This window comes from Diabrotica undecimpunctata, chromosome 3, assembly GCF_040954645.1.
Source record: "Diabrotica undecimpunctata isolate CICGRU chromosome 3, icDiaUnde3, whole genome shotgun sequence".
NCBI lineage: Eukaryota > Metazoa > Arthropoda > Insecta > Coleoptera > Chrysomelidae > Diabrotica > Diabrotica undecimpunctata.
The window spans coordinates 161,682,514-161,697,910 of record NC_092805.1 but is presented as its reverse complement, the minus strand read 5'-3'; the positions used below and the strand labels follow the sequence as shown (position 1 = coordinate 161,697,910).

Genomic DNA, 15,397 nt, shown 5'->3' with positions numbered 1-15,397 from the left:
TGCCTTTGAGACCTTAAAAAAACATCTAATAACAGCACCAATTTTAGGGTATCCACTGCCAGAAGGAGAGTTCATCTTAGATACGGATGCAAGTAATGTGGGAATTGGAGGAGTGCTGTCTCAGATTCAAGGAGGACAGGAACGAGTCCTCGGATATTTTAGTAAAGTTCTTTCAAAACCTGAGCGGAATTATTGCGTCACGAGAAGAGAACTTCTAGCAGTAGTTAAATCAGTAGAGCACTTCTATCAATACCTCTATGGCAGAAAGTTTCTAATCCGAACCGACCATGCCGCCCTTAAGTGGTTGATGCAGTTTAAGAATCCAGAGGGTCAGATAGCCAGGTGGATCGAACGACTCCAAGAATACGATTTTAAGATTGAGCACCGGGCCGGAGTTAGCCACAGAAACGCTGATTCTCTTTCCAGAAGGCCATGCCCAGCAGAGTGTTCCCACTGCAACAAAACGGAATCCAAGGAAGCAGCAGTGCTAAGAACGACGATTGTCAACGACGACTGGACGCCTACTAAGATAAGGGCAGAACAAGAGAGAGATCCAGTTATACAGAAAATCCGAAAATGGAAAGAGGAAAACCGTCGACCACTTTGGCAGGAAATATCAAACCTATGCTCAGTAGTTAAGACGTATTGGGCCCAGTGGGACTCATTTATCATCGAAGATGGCTTGCTCAAACGAGTCCTGGAAAATGATGACGGTTCAGAGAAAAGAAGACAGTTGGTGATCCCAAAGAGCAGAATAGCCGAAGTACTTCGTCAGTTACACGACAGTCCATCGGGAGGGCATTTTGGTGTAAGGAAAACCCTTCAGCGAATTCGAGAACGGTTTTATTGGATGAACAGTTCCGACGACGTAAAAGACTGGTGTAAGAAATGTACTATTTGTGCTACGAGTAACGGGCCTCACCGGAAAAGGAGAGCTCCTATGAGACAATATAATGTTGGAAGCCCGTTTGAAAGAATAGCTTTGGACATTGCAGGGCCATTTCCAGAAACTGAAAATGGGGGCAAGTACATGTTGGTAGTAATGGATTACTTCACTAAGTGGGTCGAGATTTACGCACTTCCAGACCAGAAGGCCGCCACCGTTGCAGATAAGTTGATCCAAGAATATATCAGCCGATTTGGAGTGCCTTTGGAGATCCATAGTGACCAAGGCAGGAACTTTGAAAGTGATCTATTCCAAGGAATATGTGATAGACTAGGCATGAAGAAAACAAGAACTACCGCGTATCATCCGCAATCGGATGGTATGGTAGAACGAATGAATAGGACAGTTGGCAAGTATTTGACAAAGATGGTGTCCGATCATCAGCGAGACTGGGACCAATACCTTCCGTTCTTCACAATGGCCTACAGATCTGCTGTTAACGAATCAACGGGCCAGACACCAGCCAGAGTCCTATTCGGACGCGAAATGCGACTACCTTGTGATCTAGAATTTGGGTGTCGACCTGGAGAAGATGTAGCAGGTGAAGATTATGTGATCGAATTACGAAGAAGAATGGACGATGTACATGAGTTGGTCCGTTCCCACCTTCAGATCGCTAGCGACCGAATGAAGAAACGGTACGATACACAAGCCGAAAAGGGTTGCTTTAAGAAGAACGACAAAGTATGGCTGTATAATCCCAAGAAGCGAAAAGGTTGTTCTCCCAAATTGCAGCAGCTTTGGGAAGGTCCATACCTCATCATGGAGAAGATCAACGATGTCATCTACCGAATAAGCAAGATTCCGAGGGGAAAGCCGATGATAGTACACCATAACCGGCTGGCGTCTTTCGAAGGTGACCACGACGTAGATGAAGAAGTGGAAGTAAACCAAGTCCAAGACGTGTCTGACCTCACGTTTGAGGAATTCATGGGTGCCTATGGAGGTACCGGTAAAGCAAGATATGGTGTTACCACTGAAGAAAAGCAAGATCTACTCGCGCTCCCCGATGACTACTCGCTGGCCCTTACCATCCCGGCCAGTATCAAAGACGCACCAGGGTTGGCATCCGTCTTTCGAAGGAAGTTTGGTCGAGTTGCAGAACTTCAATGCCAGGTGCCAGCTCCCGGTAAAACCTTGAAACTCCAAGATGCATCACGTTACCTTTTCTACCTGGTAACAAAAGACACTGCAAGTGACCAACCTACCTACCGAGATGTGTGGGAAGCCTTACTTCAATTGAGAGAGCACGTACTAGAGTCCGACGTGCAAAAGTTAGCCATGCCAAAGTTGGAGTGCCGCCAATTAGATTGGAGGGTTATCCGAAATATGGTGGAGGAGATCTTTAAAGACACCGAAGTCCAGGTGTTAGTCTGTTGCAATCCGCATAGTTACTGGTGCGGAGAGAAAACCGTCCCTTGTCATTTTTATACAACTGGAAGTTGTAAAAGAGGGTCCAGTTGCCGATACCAGCATACAGTTCCGGTTCCAGTCCCGACAAGGTTCCAGGAGGAACCATCTTTTAAGAGGGGGGCAATGTTACGATAATTATCCTGGCCTAAAATAACCGTACATATTATGACTAATGCTGTTCTGTTTTTAGATTTTACGAGAGTATTCTATTAGCCGGCAGAAATTTACCTGAAAGGACCTTCCAGAAACGGTCGAGCCGATGTAAAAATACCCGTTTGCCTTACCGTTATAATTTCGCCGGCTAATCGAGAAGGCTGTTCGATGATTCTAGCGTAAAGGCAATGGCATATATAAAGGACATTTTATTTGGAAGGGACGGTTAATAAAGAAGATTCGCGCTCGCGATATTTATGTTACGCTCGCCTAAATAAATTATGTGTATTATTTAGTGAGAAATAAACTTATATAAATTATCGTGCCTTTTAATAAATTAAAGTAGGAACAATATAATAAATTAATAAAGACATTATAAATTAAAGACATAACAATTAATAAATTCACAACAGTATATTTATATATTTGCGTTCTGGTTTAGCTCTATAAAGCTATTATCTTATAATTTTTTCCTTTTCTTCTCTCCAATTTTATTTTAGTTTGTGTACTAGTGGAAATGTCGTAAAGAACCATCCCCACATCTCTTCCGACTGGTTGGACTCGTTGCTCGTTCGCGTAATGCGGCCTCGTTCATTTTGTGTGCCACAAATACTGTCTATTGTTTCATGTGTTACACAGTTTTGGCGCCCACTCAATTTTACATCTTTTTTGTATCTCGTCCACTATTTTTTGCGGTTTCCATTTAATTTCTTTAGATTTGTTCAAAGCTAATTTAATTGTTTTATTAGGAATTGCATATTCCGAAGAAAAATCTTTTCATGTATTATTGTTCTTTATTAGGTTTATCTTTAGGCATTTTCAAAGTAAAATTCAGTTTCCGCATTAAATTGGGCTGGGCATAAATGACCAAGTATGACAAGACAAATATAGCGTTGGAATATTGACTAAAACGAACAAGAAATGTATTAAAAATTAAAAAGAAATTACAAAAATGGAAACTACACTCAGGTGCAAAAAAATTGATCCATGGGTATTATTTGGTGAAAAAAGAAAACGTTTGAAGATATTAGTTTAAAATCAGGTATATATGTAAAAGTATATGTTAGATTAAAATAATTTTTACAGATTTTCCAAAAAAATCATTTATTTATAGAGACATACGCCAAAACTCAAAAATACAAGAATATTCAAAACTTTCTGAAATTAAGAAAAACATTGATAACAAATCAATATCTAGTGTTTCCCCCTTGGACCATTATAACAGCCTGTACACGTCTAGGCATTGAGGTAATTAACCTCTGGATATCAAATTGGTCCATTTGGTCCCATATTTCTTGAAGAGCCGCTGTAAGTTCAGCCAAGTTGTTTGGACGGGGTACTCGTGCTCGAAGACGTCTTCCCATCATATCCCATAGATGTTCTATGGGATTAAGATCGGGACTGCAAGCTGGAGAGTTCATACGGACAATTCCCACCTCCTCTATATATTGGTTGACGATTCTAGCACGGTAAGGACGCGCGTTGTCGTCCATAAAAATAAAATTAGGTTCAATGAAAGGAGCAAAAGGTACCACATGCTGATCTAAAATACTCGTTATGTATCTTGCAGCAGTCATAGAACCTCTATCTACAATAACTAAATCAGTATGGGCTTCTGAACTGATACCAGCCCAAAACATAACGGAGCCCCCCGATAACTTATTCTTTCCGCAATATTACATTGAAAATATCGCTCTCCGTGTCTTCTTCAAACCCTATTCCGGCCGTCTGGTGACCTTAGACAAAATCTGGACTCATCTGAGAACAATACATTGCTCCAATCTGCATCACTCCAGTTTTCATGTTCTTTTGCAAAAGCAAAGCGAGCTCTGCGATGTTCTATGGATAGTATTGGAGATAGGGCTTGCCTTTTGGATAATAAATTACCTTCTACAAGTCGTCGACGAACTTTCCATCTGCTTACATCCACATTTCTCACTTCGCTCAGACGATTTGCCAGTTCAACTGAAGTTAGATGCCGATTTCTAAAACATGATGAGACCAGAAATCGATCATCTCTTTCGGATGTTACCCTTTTACGACCTGATCCTGCTCTTCTTGTGAAGTTACCGGTGTCGCTAAAACGCCGAACTGCTCTTTGAACCGAAGATGGACTAACACCCAACATTTCTTTCTTCTTCTTCTGGTTCCTATCCGTTTCGGATGTTGGAAATCATATTGGCAATCATGACCTTGCTCGTTGCGGCTCGAAACAGCTCCGTTGAGGTTTTCTTAAACCATGTTCTTAAATTCCGCAGCCATGATATTCTCCTTCTACCGGGTCCTCGCTTACCTTTGACTTTACCTTGCAATATAGACTGCAGCAGGGAGTAACGGTGTAACATTTCAGCTGCATAATATTGGCTACGACTATCTTGAACTAAAGTCACCGCCCTTGCAGCATCTGTCGGAGTTAGAGACATTTAGGAAGGATAATTAAATAAAAATATAACACGTTAGGAAAATAAAATCACTACACTAGTATGGTTGTTGAATTAAAAACAACATTCAATAAATATCTACTTGCTTCAGACCCTTTTTGACAAAAACCTGAAATACAAATTTGTTTTAAGAAATATAAAAAGCAATATTAAAAATATTATTTTATTTCTCGTATACGAGGGTACACCTAAATTTACATACGTAATTTAATGTCTCTAAAATTATACAACTTCAAATAAATAAGAAATAAGGAATGGATCGATTTTTTTGCACCTGAGTGTAGATGACTTAGGGCATACGAAGTATGAGAAGTATAAACACTAATAAGGATTTTAAAAGACAATATACAAAAAGATAAAACTAATTTAATCCAAATGGTCTTTTATTCTGAAATAGAAGCTTCTAGAGCTATCTATATAATAAACGATCTTAAATCCTGTTTCAGCAGTCGATATATGAAATAACGCATCTAGTTTCCATAGTATGTTCGTGTCGGCATAAATTAAAACCGATCCGCTGATATTACTTTCATCTTCGGTTAATTACCTAAGTGGAAACGAGTGTTACATTGTATGCTTGTATGCTTGAAGAATGTAATCATAATTTACAGTTGCTCTAAAAAATTCGACTCGTTATTCAGATTAACACCATTAATAACCAGCTGGGAGAATTCTTGAGTTACACGATTTTCTTAAAAGCGTTCCACTAACGAGTCTGGCGGTATCTAAACTATGAGTCGGAAATAAATGAAAGTGACTTATTAATAGCTGAGATTACTATTTCCATAAACGGCCGTTATCGTTGAAGTTGAATATTTGCATTTACTATACAGAGTTTTACTCAATTATGCGTGCCGCTTCAAATATATATATATGAACCCAATGCAGAAACCAGAAACTCGCTGAGAGACAATAATTCTCTCTTATAATGGAACTGATCGAGATAAAATATGTTCTTCTATCAAATAAGTAATTCTTACTTACTTTTATTGTGTAGATATTATATCAAGCAAGAGTAAAGAGACTAATACTGAATCATCATCATCATCATGCAACCTCTTCTGTCCACTGCTGGACATAGGTCTCTTCCATTTTTCGCCACTCTTCACGGTTCTGTGCTTCTTGTTGCCATTTCTTGGATATTCGTCCAATGTCGTCCATCCAGCGTGTTGGTGGTCGTCCTCTGCTTCTCTTGGGCGCCAGTCAATTAGTTTTCTGATACTGATACTGAATAGGTTAAAATAAATATGGCTGGAAGAGTTAATGGCTAGAAATGAAGAAATAAATGTTATATATTTGGCAGAACTAATTCTTTTGCGAGATTATCCATGTCTGCTGTTGTAACCTCCAATTGTCCAATTCCTTGTTGGATGATAGAAGCTGAAGTAAGAACGGAAAGATATCACTTGCGAAAGGTACTCAGTTTTGGTGGCGAGAATATTTAGGGATAAGATATTTGGATAAAAGTTCTAGCGAATTATAAAATGGGGAAAAACTATCAGTGACTGCAAAAGCATATGATACTAATCTACAAGACCTGTACAAGCTGGTATAGTGTTCCAGAATGCTGAAATAGATTTAAAGGAAGCTGTTTAATAAGCCAGTTTATAACAGTTTTCTGAAAAAAAAATCCTTGCGCACAACCTCTGGTTCTTTATTGAGAAACAATAAAAAGACTTCAGAAATATTCTTCTTTTATTGTATTGTGAACTATCATATGGTAACATTTTTGTATATGTATTAAACCTAGAGCTAAGATTATTAATATTACAAGAACTAATATTAAACTCTTTCATGTCTTCTTCAGGGCTTCCGAAGTCTCAGTCTCCCGAGCCCTAGTAGACACTACTTCACTGATCACTAACCAATGCATTACTGCCACTGGGAACAGAGGACGGTTCCTGTATACCGTCGATGGTGACGTAGTTTGGAAGGAGGTTGGCGTGGGGGATTGGCGGGGGGTTGGCACATTTCTGACAGTAGGATTTTGATTGGCGGCTGTAGCGGACGATATTTTCTTTATGAGAGGTCTCCATGTCGAACGTAACCGTATGCCGTCATCTCTTTTATTAAGAAAATTTGGGCCTTTTTCAATGTCTATGGCTTCTCGGATAATTCTTGGTTTATAGAAGTGGATGGGAGCTATGGTTCTGGAGTTTTCAAAATCAATTTTGTGACCTGTATACAATACCTGTATACCGTATTGATGTGATTTTCACGGTAACCGTTTTAGATGAGGGCTTGTTTTAAACTAGAGATCTCAGCGGGTCTACTTGCATCATCGCTAAGACGTATTGATCTGGATACAAGGGTAGTAATGACTGAATTAATTTGTGAAGGTGGATGATGTGAGTTGGCATGCAAGTAACGATTGGTATGTGTGGATTTTCGATAAATAGAGTGAATGTTTTTTGCTTTGTCTACTATTTGTAGTACTCTCTCCGATCCTGAATCTTTTCTATCCAGTTTCAAATTTCCATCTTTGATATATCATCTAGTAGTTGATCTTTCCATCATATTTTTGAACTTCCTCTTGGTTTGTTTATTACTGGTTTCCAGATCGTTATCCTCCTAATTAGTGCGTCTTCTTCTCTTCTTTGTGTGTGTCCAAACCATCTCAGTCTTTGTGCTTTAATAAATTTCCTAAGTCTTCCCCTTCGGTTATATTTATTATTTCATGGTTCATCAGTCTTCTATATTCTCCTTGTAATGACTTTATTGGGCCGTGCATTCTTCTCATAATTTTTCTTTTAATTATTCTTAGTTTTTCTTCATCTTTTTTTATCTCTCTCTTGAAGTTTCTGCATTACTGAGGATCGTGATTTCTTCCAATATTCCTAACAATTTTTCTCCATTGGTCCATTACCTTCCTTATCTATTACAGACCACGTTTGAGATTTAAATTCTCTGGTAAGGAGTTTGATCTTCTGCAATAAATCCCTCGGTTCATTTCCACAGCCATGTTTCTCTCTCTCTCTCTCTGCATATTTGAGGGATGTAATCAGCTTTGTCTTTACGGCACTGTTTTCTGATTTCTTTCGATAACGCTCTGTATTCATTGTTTGTTTCGTATCTAGTTTTATGTTATTTTTACGGCTTTACGGCCCGTGGACACCTCTGCTTCACAGCCTTTTGCAGCCTCGATTATCTTATCTTTGAGATAGATCCAAATCTCTCAGGGTCATCTTTCATCATTTTTTTTTTCATAAGACACATTATTTACGCTCTATAAGAGACCACGGCTCTAATAGCTGCGTTATATATATTTTTTCTTTTATCCTGCAATAATTTAAGCGGCTTGCAGATGCTCTGCAATAAAAATTAAATCTTATACCGTCTTAGTTCTTTATTCTGTTTCGAGTACCAGAAACTAAAATTCACTAAGAATTTTTACCGTGATGAACGGTATGTGGAATGCAAATTATAGATTCCCTTGCCGACTAATTCATCAATCTGTCTTCTTTTCAAGTTTTAGAAAGCACAGTGGTAAAAATTTGAAAATAGTTTCGCCAAGTAGGAAATCTTAGGATTTCTAATGTTGTTATTCGTTGTAACGTCTGTTAATAATTATTTTTATAATTATTGTCCTATGACGGGAGAGATTTTGTTTCGAATCAGAGCAACTGCATATGTCGTTCTGATGAGACCTAAAGAGGTTGAAATACGTATAAAAGCGGCTTGCAGATGTCCTGCAATCAAAATTAAATTTTTTACCGTCTTTCCGATTTTTTCTTTGTTTTTTTGCTCAGGTTTTTGTGTTGTAAGTAGTCGATGATATTTCCAATACACCGTTCCCCGCTTTAATTATTTTGTTTATTTCTGCATTCCTTCCATAATTACCGTCCACTAACATCCCAAAGTATTTAAAGTAATCGACTCTCTGGAATTTATATTCACTGATTTTTATTTCCGTGATATTGTATAATAAGAGCCAAATAAACATTATCATTATTATATTCAAAAAGCGATATTGCTAATAATATTTTTCTTTATTTTTTCAGAAAAATCCGCCACAAACTTGCAACGTGATCAAATCGGGTAAGTTTTTTAAACGAATGTTTTAAAGCAGGATTTTGTTAATATGATATTCATCAACGATCTGAACGTGCTTTTCGTAAAAATTCCATTGTTATCTGGTATCGATCAGAAGACCTGAAATTCTTCAGGTCCATGTTAATTTGCATCGTTTTCTTTAATTAACCCATTTATGCCATTGCCGTACCACGAAATTTACGGTATTCTTTTCTTTCGTGAATGCAATAGTTTATAAAAGCTAGGCAATTATTTTTTTGACATAATAATTGGTGCCGTGTCATTAAATTTACAATGACGTAAAGACATAAAATTTGTTTATATACTGTAACTGTCTTTTTGTTTATCTACATTTTTTATATTAATTATTAAAACAAATAGCAAAATTTTGATATATAATGTGTCTGAAATATACTAAGACTTGTCGCTAAATAAAAGCTTCATTGCTAATATATGATACAATAAATAAAAAAACAGCAAATAATATAAAAAAAGTATTTCATTTTTGTTTACACAAGTCAAAACAACATAAAATTCCTCAAAAATATCAAGAGTTAGACATTTAATGAAATATTTTATCTTGTGGGTTATAAATATTAATATAAATAGAAATAGCTGGGTTGCAGCGATTTAAAAGAATTTGAAGGAGAAAAATATCAGAAAAAGGAACAGAAGAAGTAGAAGGAACAATTTAGAGAATTTCGAACAAGAGAATTGGGAAGACGTAAGGACATTTAAAAGCGGATCTGTAAGTGAAGAGATAGCCGACGGCGCAAGAGATGGAGTGAGAATCTTCCAGAGAGGCAACAATCCGCAAAAACTCACCAATGAAGAAGCAAAATTTCTTATATGTTTAAAGAAAGAAGAAGGTCTTTGTAAAGTTAGTGCTAAAATGTAATAAAAAGGTCATTTTACATCAGAGGATACATTTCAGACAGTACAAGTGTATAATAGTGCGCTTAAACATCTTATTAAATATTTGTAAACATTTATAGTTAAAATGGCATGTTTGCTTATCACCCGTTGCGAGAATTCCGCCAATGGCATGCCATAAACAGGTTATTTTAGTACCAGTGGCGCTTTTGGTGTCTAATATAAAGAAAAGTTAACGAACATAAATAAGTTTAATTGGCGATTTTATAAGGCATATAATGGTCAATTCTCGTATGAATTAGTAGCTTAATGATAAAAGTTGAGTTTTATTGTAATTTTTTATGTAAATAATACCTGTAACATTGTTAAAAGACGAGTTTGATATATCGTAAAACGTTTACTGGAATTCTAATGTTTAAAAAATAAAAGGTGTACTTGAAGTAAATTACATGACAAGTACATAGACTTTATTGTCAATTCTTCACCAGCGTGGTAAATACCAAAGTGATTTTACATCCAATAGGCCTACAATACGACAAGTATTAGAAAAAGCCAACTAATTCAATATTGATTTCCACTACTTTTTAGATTTTAAATCCGCATATGACAGCGTAGTAAGATGCACACTATATGAAACTATGAACAAGAAGTTTCTGGACGACGACGTAGCACAAAAAAGGACAACGATTTAGGGTTATTCACGTGGAATGTAAAATCGCTGTACAGGCGAGGGACCTTGCAGACTCTTATTGACAATTTAGCAATATATAAATATTCCAGGATATGACGGTTTTCTGTTCAGAATTCTTTTTATATGCATGGATTTTGAAATTTTGACAGCACTTAAAATAAACTACAAAGTGGTATACATTAATTTTTTTCAAGCTCTTCCTTTTTAAAAAGGTTTGCGCTAAAATGGCTTGAAGATGGTGCTAAACACATGCAAATACAATCTTTAAACAATCGTTTAATTTTTATTCTATATAAATACAAGAATAGAGGAGACATTTTAGAGGAGCAAACACTGTGATAGTGATCACTATTTAGTTAAAGCACGATCCATGAAGAGAGAATATATATAACTTAAAAAAGGAGATCGGGAAAAGGAGAGAAAAAATCGAAATTAATAAACTAAAAGATCCCGACATTGCAAATGTATAGAGACAGCAAATAGAAGATCAAATAAGGACAGAAAACTTAGAAAAAAAGACATTAACCAACTATGGGCAAATATACGACATATTGTATTACAGAAATCGGTTGAAATATTGGGCAAAACCAAGTCAGAAAAAAGAAATCATCGGTTTGATCATGAGTGCGAAATGGCCACAACTAGAAAGAACGCAGCATATCAAAAATCATCGACGCAGGTTGTACACAGAGAAAAAAGAAGAGTATAGACGTCTTACAAGACAGGAAAAACGTATCCATCGGCGTAAGAAGAGGGAATACGAACACTTTTAATGAGATACAAAGTTTATTCAATAAAAATGAAACGAGGAAATAATACAAATTCTTAAACAATAGCCGTCGAGTATTTAAACCACGATTAAAAATTTGTAAAGACACTAACGGTGAAATTCTACATGATAAAAACTCAGTTCTTAACACACGGTCACAACATTTCAGCGAACATCTGAATATAAACGATATTGAAGGAGGTTACAACATAGACAATCAACAAAATCTACAACGTCAACTACACAGTGAAGATCCAACAAGAGAAGTGTCAAATGCTATACTAAAACTCAAAGACAATAAAGCCCCAGGAATCGATGAAATCTGTTCGGAAATGTATAAAAAAAGGTGGTGATCAACTTTTTGCAGCAATTCATAAACTAATAGTACTTATATGGCTGAATGAATTGGTATCAGAAGAGTGGCTAAAGGGAATAATATGTCAGTTGCATAAAAAGGGTGATCAACTGGAGTGTAGGAACTATAGAGGCATTACTTTGTTCGCATCTGCGTATAAAATCTTCGGCAATGCATTGTTTGAAAGACTTAAACATTGTACAAAGGATATTGTTAGTCAACATCAATCTGGATTTACTGCTGGAAAGTCAACTACACATCAAATTCAAGCACCTAGGCAGATTCTAGGAAAGTCACTAGAATATAACATTGATACACACCATCTCTTCGTCGACTTCAAAGCAGCCTATGGTCTAAGACAGGGGGACGCGCTGTCCTCTTGAATATTGTCTTGGAAAAGGCAATCAGACAATTAAATATTACATTTTATCTTATAGCCAAAAACGCATATTGAAGTTTTGTTAAATTTTTTATAGCCATTCTTATCAGCATTACCGTTTAAGTTGGTGCAATAATCGACAAAACAACAAAAAAGATTAATAACATAAATTTATTTTCGTATTTGCAGCTTACATTGAGTTAAAGCTATTAATATAGTTATCTCCTATATTATTTTGATGTGTGTATTATAACTTATAATTGATTGATTGAAGAAAACTTTAATAATAATAAAAACAGACATCTCACTCCTATTTTCTCCATCTCAGCAATCACAGCGCTAGAAAGAAATCTAAAAATCACCAGTACAATTCAAAACAACAACAAAAACACTACTACTAATGAAATATGTTTTCTTAGTGTATTAGTAAAACCGCTTCCAACCAACACTACACTACGGCCACCTTTATGGGCTGTCAATCTTCTCAATCCTTTTTTAACGTTCAACGCGGTTCGTCCACTTTAAAATGGCAATTGAAGGCGTCCAGGTAATCATCTTTTATTATAGAAACCGCGGATGCGGCTAATTAACGTATGTATCATTAGCTGTGGCTAATTGTTCGTTCTACCGGCACAAATTAGAAAACGGGATGATTGCCAACTAGAACTGGGTTGGACGTTGACTTTTTCATGGCACAAAAACAAGTTTAGTTTTTCGACTCATTTCAATTCAAAGTGGTTTATATAATAAGTTATATCGTAGTCATCTGTTTTCAAAAAAATATGCTGGATTTTAAAGTTGGCAGCTCACATAACTGGAAAGGCGGGATTACGGAAGAAATAAATAATAAATATAAAAAAATTAGAAAAGTATAAAGGAAAGTTTTAAACGGGGACGGTTGAAATTAAATAAATAAATATCTGAATAACAGTGTCGGAAATAAATGACAGTGACATATTATAGTAACTTACTTAACAAGTTCCAAAATAGTCCAGGATATGACGGTAAAAACAGTAGAAAATCTTTGAATTTTTTTATGTGCATAGATTTGCTTGAAATATTGATAGTGGTTAAAAATAGCTCAAGGATCAAAATCTACCCTATGTTAAAATGTGCTTTTGCTCTGGGAGTGGCTACCACCCCAACTCGGGGCTGACTTGTAACCCCCATTTTACATATTCTCTGTATAGACACTTTATCTTAAATTCTAGATCATAAGAATCTTTAGCTAGGACGACCTGGTCATCCGCAAAGTTCAGGGAGAAGAGTACGTCATTTCCTATGGGGATTCCCATTCCCTGGCAGTGGTTTTTCCAATTTTCGAGGGCTGCCTGAATATATAAATGAAACAGTAAGGGTGGCATACTGCATCCCTGTCTTAGTCCTTATTAGCTTTGATAGTTTATTTCCGATTTTTATGTGAGTAGTGTTATCCCTGTATACTTCTGTGATTATTCCTAAAAGGTATGGACTAATGCCGAGTTGTTGTAAACCTTGCCACAATTTAAGTCTTGGAACTGTATCATACGCCTTTTCTAGGTCGATGAAGGCTAGATGTACTTCGGTATCTACCGCTATTTTCGCTAATTAGATGTCCTACATCATCTTGTATTTTTTCATTTATTATCTTTCCAAACAATCTCCCGAAAGTAGGTAGGACACTTAATCCTCTGTAGCAGTTAGGATCTTTTCGATTACCCTTTTTGAAGGTGAGCTTCAAACCGCTCACCAAGCGGCTCACCGCTTGGTGAGCGGTTTTCCATTCAGATGGTACTTTAATTTGTTGCCAGAATTGATTCATTAGAAAAGTTATTCGTTCTATTAGGAGTGGTCATCCTGCTTAAAGTAACTTTACAGCTATATTGCCAGGACCTGGAGATCGCCCGTTTTTTATTTTAATTAACGCAGTACGGACCTCGTTGTTAGTAGTATTAATGTTACTATTTGTCTGTCTCTCCATACTGTATTCCTGTCCCATATATTCCAATTTGGACTCTTGGAGTAAATTTTTATAGTGATTTTCCCACTTTTCTATAGGAATTAAGTTGTTTAAGGAGTTATAGGTGTTTTTCTTTAGATTAGTGATAGTTCTCCATGCTTCCGTAGTCTGAGAACCACCAATTAAATTTTCAACTTGGACACATTTTTGTTCCCTGAAATTGTTTATGCTTCTTTTATTTGATTGCATATTTCTCGGTTTTTCCTTTGATATGTTACTCTATTTCTAGATGTTTTATTTGTTAGCCAATTCTTATATATTTTGTTTTTTTCTTGTATCATTTATTTTACGTTTTCTGTCATCCATGTTGGTTCGTGGTGTTTTTTGTCGTTGTTCTCTGTTCCTAATACTACATAAGCAATTTATTTTAGCCAGTATGGAAGCTTCGCTTCATAAATCATGGTAGTCGCTAAAATAGTGCATTTTAAGACAAAAATGTCCTTGAGAGTTTTTTAAAAAGTCAATATTTTTGAAGTTATTCGTTACTGAAAGTCCAAAAATTACGTGATGTAAGTCATATAATATGATTATGTATGCCACTTCGAAAATGTCACTAATGAAATTCCCAACAATAGATGTCGAGATGATTAAGCAAGTATTTTTTACTTTAATAGTGCTACTGGGAAGGACCAACTTGGTAAATGTGTGATAGAGTGAAGTGACTTCAATTCCGGTAATTTTTGAACATATTTCCTCATCATAACCGATCATCATTGTCTTTGCCTTTATACAATGTCAGTCTCCTTTACCGATATTCCTGCCTAAGCGTCTCCTTCCAAGTCTTCTTTGGTCGTCCTTTCGTATTCCTCCCAGGAAATCAGATAATTCTTCATATTGGGTGATTCACGTCTACATAAACAATTATTTTACAACAAGGGAATTATTTAAAGTCCCTATTCCCGATAAGTGAAAGGCACGTGTATACTTCATATGGCATGCACCTTTCTTTTTACCAATATCATTTGCAATACTAAATTTTTTTAATTCTTTGATCGTCGTATATACCTGTGCATCTTTTCTCATCTGTTGGTGCAACAACCTTAACGTATCATAATACAATAGACATAATTTTAAAAAACCCATATCGAACAATGACCACTTCACACACCCCAGGAATCACCGAATTAAAAAACTCCAATTACCGATTTTTTTTACATTCTCGCCAACTACTTTGTCTACCTGTCAGCAACTAATCATCTCGCTAAAATTGTTTACCTGTTAATCCCACGGTACTCAATGCATTATAATAATTCCTTTGTGGTCACTATTATGTTCTTGAGATTTCAAAATGAAGTCTCATTGTAGGCATAAAAAGTGCCGGGAAAACATAATGCAATAAACTCGGT

General features: G+C 36.2%; 1 protein-coding gene across 8 annotated transcripts in view; it reads left to right on the top strand.

The window, feature by feature from the left end:
- LOC140437719 (interference hedgehog-like) overlaps window positions 1-15,397 on the top strand; it is a 234,167-nt gene that overhangs the window by 155,925 nt on the left and 62,845 nt on the right. For all 8 annotated transcript variants that reach the window (XM_072527393.1, XM_072527394.1, XM_072527396.1 and 5 more), the window contains one exon: window positions 8,955-8,991. The gene's annotated coding sequence lies outside the window, so the exon portion shown is untranslated. The remainder of the gene's footprint in view (window positions 1-8,954; window positions 8,992-15,397) is intronic.